Here is a 6,000-nt window from a genome sequence, read left to right as displayed (position 1 = left end):
TACTCAAACATCAGAATTTAGCTATAAATTTCCCTCAGATGCATTTTCTCATCCCCCATAAACCATTCAAATCAGGATATTTTTCTAACTTATTTTACACAGAATCTCTTCTCCTCCCTTTAGAACATAGGTCAATCTGTAGCAGTATATTTATTACTTCTTTTTCCTAATGCTGGTGTATCCATTATACCAAAAGTTCTACAGCAGAAGAAACTTTATTTCTTGTCGCTTATAATTTTATTCCCAGTATCTAGCCATATTCCTGGTATGTAGTGGGAAATCTCATAATATTTATTAAATGCATGAGTGAATAGATAAATGTGCCTCTGCTATTTTATGAAAACAATTTAAAATATTTGGACAGTTTCCTTAACTTCTTATTGCAAATCTCTGGATTAATTAGGAAGATATTTTTCAATAAAATTGAGATAATTGCATTGTCCAAAGAGAAAGAAATGAAAATAGAAAGATTAAAATAGTTTACTATAGATTTTTTGAGAAATATTTACAATATTGTGGCTTCTAAAAAATCCTTAAATAGTATCCTAAGTATAAGAATAATTTGCAAGTTACTCTTACACATTTTTACAATTTGATCTACAGTTATGCTTTGAAAAACATCTTAAAAATAACAGAATTGTATTGATTGAATTATTACTTACTGTGACATTCTGTGTGTAGACTTTTCTTACTTTAGTTTCCACTACTAATGAACACTACGTTAGTAATACTATCACAAAAACTTTTTTTAGTAGAGGTTATCTATAACTCAGAACCTTTGTGATTTTTCTTCAGAGTAACTTCTGAAGTCAAAGGTCTCCAAAAGCAAAGATAGAAGCTAGAGATGAACTCAATAGGGAACCAACCACACAGAATGAGTTGAAATGTACCACAGGAACCGGTGTTTGAAGATAGACTCTCTGGGTCAAATTGGAGTACTGTGTTAATGTCATACAACTATCCATACAACCAAGTTCCCCTGTGACTTCAGCAGTGATGTATATTTTCGTTAAAGTAGTCAATTATGCATTTGATTGGTTCATTTCTACAGTTACCAACCTGTTCCAAAAGAAAGCATATTAGTTATGATGAACCTATAACATAACTTTACAGAGGACCATATTATATTGCACATTTCCATACATCTTTCCAGTCTATGAAACTACTTACCGTAGAATCATAATTGTAAATTTAAAAAATGAAATGAAAGTCCTAGTGTTAAATAGACTTCCTGAATCTAGAAAAAAGCCCTATCTTTTTTTTTTTTATTTCTTTTAAGTTTTTATTTGTTTATTTTGAGAGAGAGAGAGAGAGAGCATGAACAGGGGAGGAGCAGAGAGAGAGAAGATCCCAATCGGACTCCATGTTGTCAGCACAGAGCCCCATGAAGGGTTGAACTCAGGACTCATGTGATCATGACCTGAGCAGAAATCAAGAGTCTCATGTTTAACTGACTGAGATACTCAGGCACCTGCCCTATATATTCTTTATAAAAAACTTCGCTATTTTTACAAATGTTATGAATTGAGTTACTTTTACCTAAGCCATCCCAAATAATAAAACAGATGTCATCAAAGTATCATATTTCCATTTCAAATAGAGATTAATACCCAAAAAGGAGAAGAAGGGAAACATTAATTGTTTTATAAATTATAAGGATGTAATTATTTGGTGGCTCAGTTAGCTGATGACTAAAGTTATCTGAGTTGTTAAAGAGTTCAAAATGAATACAAAGAGTTATGATTTTTATAAGCTAGAGAACTCATTAAGAAAATAATTTCTATGAATTAAATATTATTATAGTAGTGATAGTAGTACATAATTTTAGTGTAACTTGGAAAGGGATAAATATATTAATTATGCTTATTCAAAAAAGAGTTAAGAGATGATATTTTATTTTAAGAAAAACAATATAGGATAGAAAAGTCATAAAAGCATAATAGATGTTAATGTGCCTACATTATTAGTCTATCCCTATGTTCCGTAATTTTTAAGTCCAATTTCCCAGTCTCGATGATCCATCATATAAATTGACCTGGAATATAACTGATGTTCTCCTTATATCAGTAAACTTCAATTTATGTGTCAGCTATTAAAAATATATATGCAGCTTCTTTGCTTGCACTGATTAGATACTATAACAAATCTGCTTTTACTGAAAAGAATCAATGCAAATTTATCTTATTTTAATTGGAATATATTGTACATATCTGATTTTTTAAAATAAAGATCATTTTAATATTTAAAAAGCAAACAAAAAAATTCAGTCTAAGGAAACATCTATGTGTTTTTCCTTGAATATGTTTGTAAATAATTTTTATAAACACAGGGGCACCTAGGGGGCTCAGTCGGTTAGTGTCTGATTTCAGCTCAGGTCATGACCTCATGGTTCATGAATTTGAGCCCCATGTCGGACTCTGTGCTGATAGCTCAGAGCCTGCAGCCTGCTTCAGATTCTATGTCTCCCTCTCTCTGCCCTTCCATTGCTTGCACTCTGTCTGTCTCTCTCTTTTTCTCAAAAATAAATAAACATTAAAAAATATAAACACAGAATGGAAGTCTATCCTTTTTGGGAGTCTTCATATTGTTACTGAAAATTTCCTTGATATACTTGGGGAATTTTCTTTAAGTAAATTAATTCATATTCCAATTGATCATCATCCTTGAAATATGTCTATTACTCTTCCAAACCACTATCATAAATAAGCAAATAATATAAATGTCTAGCTGTTAGGCCCCAGGTTTACAATCATGACATCTCCTTCCATATGGCCTCTATCCCTCAAAGGATCTCACTACAGTTAGTCTAAATCCTAATCCTTTGACGTAGTTCAGAAGACTAATTGTGATGGCAAGTTTTACATATCAACTTAGTCAGGATTTAGTACCTAGTTATTTAAACAAACACTAATGTAGGTGTTGCTGTTAGCCTAGATGGTTAACATCTACCATAAGGTGGCATTAAATAAAGGTAATTACCCTTATTTAGGTGGCTGGAACACATCCAATTTGTTAAAAATTCATAGGAGCAAAAACTGATATTTCCTAGAGAAAATTCTGCCTCATAGCTCTAGCATCAAATTTCACCTGAATTATTAGCCTGCTGATATGTCCTAAAGATTTAACCCTGACAGCTTCCACAATTGCATGATCTAAGTTCTTAAAATCACTCTATATCTGTGTATATATGTATTTCTATGCATATATGCAAGCACACACATGCATATCCTATTGGTTTTGTTTCTGTGGAGTAACTTGACTAATATAGTGATCTAACTGTGTCCTCTTTCTACTTTACTTCCCATTATTCTCTCCATTAGAGAACTAACTTGGATTTAATATTCTTGTAGCCTGCAGAATGGGAGAAGATATTTACAAGTGAATATATGATAAATGGTTAGTATCTTAACCTACAAAAACTTACAAACTCAACAATCAAAAAATAAATAACCCATTTAAGGTATGTGCAGGAGACAAGAATAACATTTTTCCAAAGACATCCAAATGGCCAATGGACACATGAGTAGATGCTCAACATCACTCATCATCAAGGAAATACAAATTAAAACCACAATTAGATACCACCATACACCTGTCAGAATGGCTAAAATTAACACAGGAAACAAGAGATGTTAGCAAGGATACTGAGAAAGGAGAACCCACTTACGTAGTTGGTGGGAATGCAAACTGGTGTGGCCACTGTGGAAAACAGTATAGAGGTTCTTCAAAAAGTTAAAAATAATATTTCCCTAAGACCCTGCCATTGTACTACTAAATATTTACCCCAAAGATACAAAAATACAGATTTGAAGGGGGCACATGCACACTGATGCTTATAGCAGCATTACCAACAATAGTCAAATTATGGAAAGAACCTAAATGTGCATTGACTGATAAAAGGATAAGGAAGAAGTGGTATATAGATGACGGAATATTACTCAGCCAACAAAAAGAATGAAATCTTGCCATTTGTAATGATGTGGATGTAATGATGTGGATGTGTGTTACGCTAAGCAAAATAAGTCAGTCAGAAATAATACTCTATTATTTCACTCATATGTGGAATTTGAGAAAAAAAACAGATGATCATAAAGGAAGGGGGAAAAAAGAGAGAGAGGTAAGCCATAAGAGACTCTTACCTACAGAGAACAAACTGTGGGTTGATGGAGGGGAGGTGGTAGAGGATGGGCTAAATGGGTGATGGGTATTAAGTAGGGCACTTGTGTTGAGCATTGAGTGTTATATGTTAAGTGATGAATCTATTAACTAACTAAAATGTAAATAAAAATTTGAAGAAAAAAAAGACCTCCCTCTGATGTTCAGGTTCTTCATTTGGTCATTATCTTACCCTGTTTATCTCTTTTAGAATTCCAATTATTTTTTTACCTTGAAAAGAGTCAGCCAAAAATCTTACTGTATGTGGAATTCACTTATCATGAAATGGAATTAACAGTTTAAAATTTTCTTTTGCTTTTTTAAAATTAAAATTGTACTTGCCCTTCAGATATATTAATATTTTCCTTTAAATTTACTGAGGAAATTAAAAATAAAAGATTTTGGAAGTAAACTGCATTTTGAAGAAGCTTTCTCCAAAACATGATCTATGCCCTCAATTGACTCCCATCATCTTTTTGTGTCTGTCTGTCTTTCTATCTTTCCATATTCTCTCTCTTTTTTTTTTTTTTTGCAACATTATTTGAAGAAATAACAATGAGCTCAGTTAAGAAATAATTATTTGCCCAGCTGGGGCCTTGAATCTACCCATTTTTTAAGTTTTGTTTGATTTATATTATGATATGGGTGAAGTGAATATTTCAAGATTCTTTTTTTTTTTTTTTTTTGCAACATTATTTGAAGAAATAACAATGAGCTCAGTTAAGAAATAATTATTTGCCCAGCTGGGGCCTTGAATCTACCCATTTTTTAAGTTTTGTTTGATTTATATTATGATATGGGTGAAGTGAATATTTCAAGATTCTTGATGTCTGCTTTTACTTTCCATGTACTTTAGCAGTGTTTTTCATTCAAGTTATTAAATTAAATATGTTTAGCCATTCAAAGTTAATAGTTACTTAGTATTTTTCAAGTTTCTTTCTTTAGTAACATTTTACTCCTTTTGTCTTCATCATTTCTGCCATTCTAAAAATATTTATCTCCCCTGAAAGAAAGAATAACATCTCAAAATTACAAAGTTCTAATTTTTTTTTATTATCAGTAGATTGTTTACTTAATAGGAATATTTTCCTGGTAAAAACTAACAATACAAAAATTCATAAGTGTTTATAGCTGAGTCTTTCTGTTCTCTCTTGTTCCCTTTTCTTTCTAATTGCAAACATACTTCTCTGGAAAGAGGATATTTACTCCTTAATAGACTTTCTCCTCCTGCTGTTTATTCTTTAGCTAAAGTCATAATCCCACATTTGTGACATTATAATCATCTCTACAGCTACTAATTGTTCTAAAATGCTACTTTAGGTGAAGATATACAGCAGGGAGTCAGTGAGCTACCAAAAAACAAAGATGCTATTTTCAACTCTGCACATTTCTTTGTTTGAGGAAGGGTACAATTCTCAAATAGAGGTTGATTACCTGCAATTGCTTCAAGTTATGTTGCTTTCTAACTTTAAACAATAGGTCAGGATTCTTAACTTAGTTACATTTTAGTGCCAATGATAATAGATTCTCAATCCTTTTATCTGGTGACCAAGTGTAATTAATCATTATGCATTTCTTGTATGTTACAGAGTACAACCAATGCACATGCTGGCCCAAAGGTACAAAATTCCTAATTATTTCCTGAAGATAATTATTTGGAATAATTTTGTATGGAAACACTCAGGTGAAAATAAATTACAAAATAAAGTCTTTAGGAGGCACCTGGATGGCTCAGTTGGGTGAGTGTCCAGCTCTTGATTTCGTCTCAGGTCATGATCTCGGCTCAGGTCAGGATCTCATAGTTCATGGGATCGAGCCCTGTATTGGGCTCTGCACTGACGACTT

Source organism: Hyaena hyaena, unplaced genomic scaffold (genome assembly GCF_003009895.1).
Source record: "Hyaena hyaena isolate Hyena2069 unplaced genomic scaffold, ASM300989v1 scaffold_416, whole genome shotgun sequence".
Taxonomy (NCBI): domain Eukaryota; kingdom Metazoa; phylum Chordata; class Mammalia; order Carnivora; family Hyaenidae; genus Hyaena; species Hyaena hyaena.
This window is presented reverse-complemented; position numbering follows the sequence as displayed.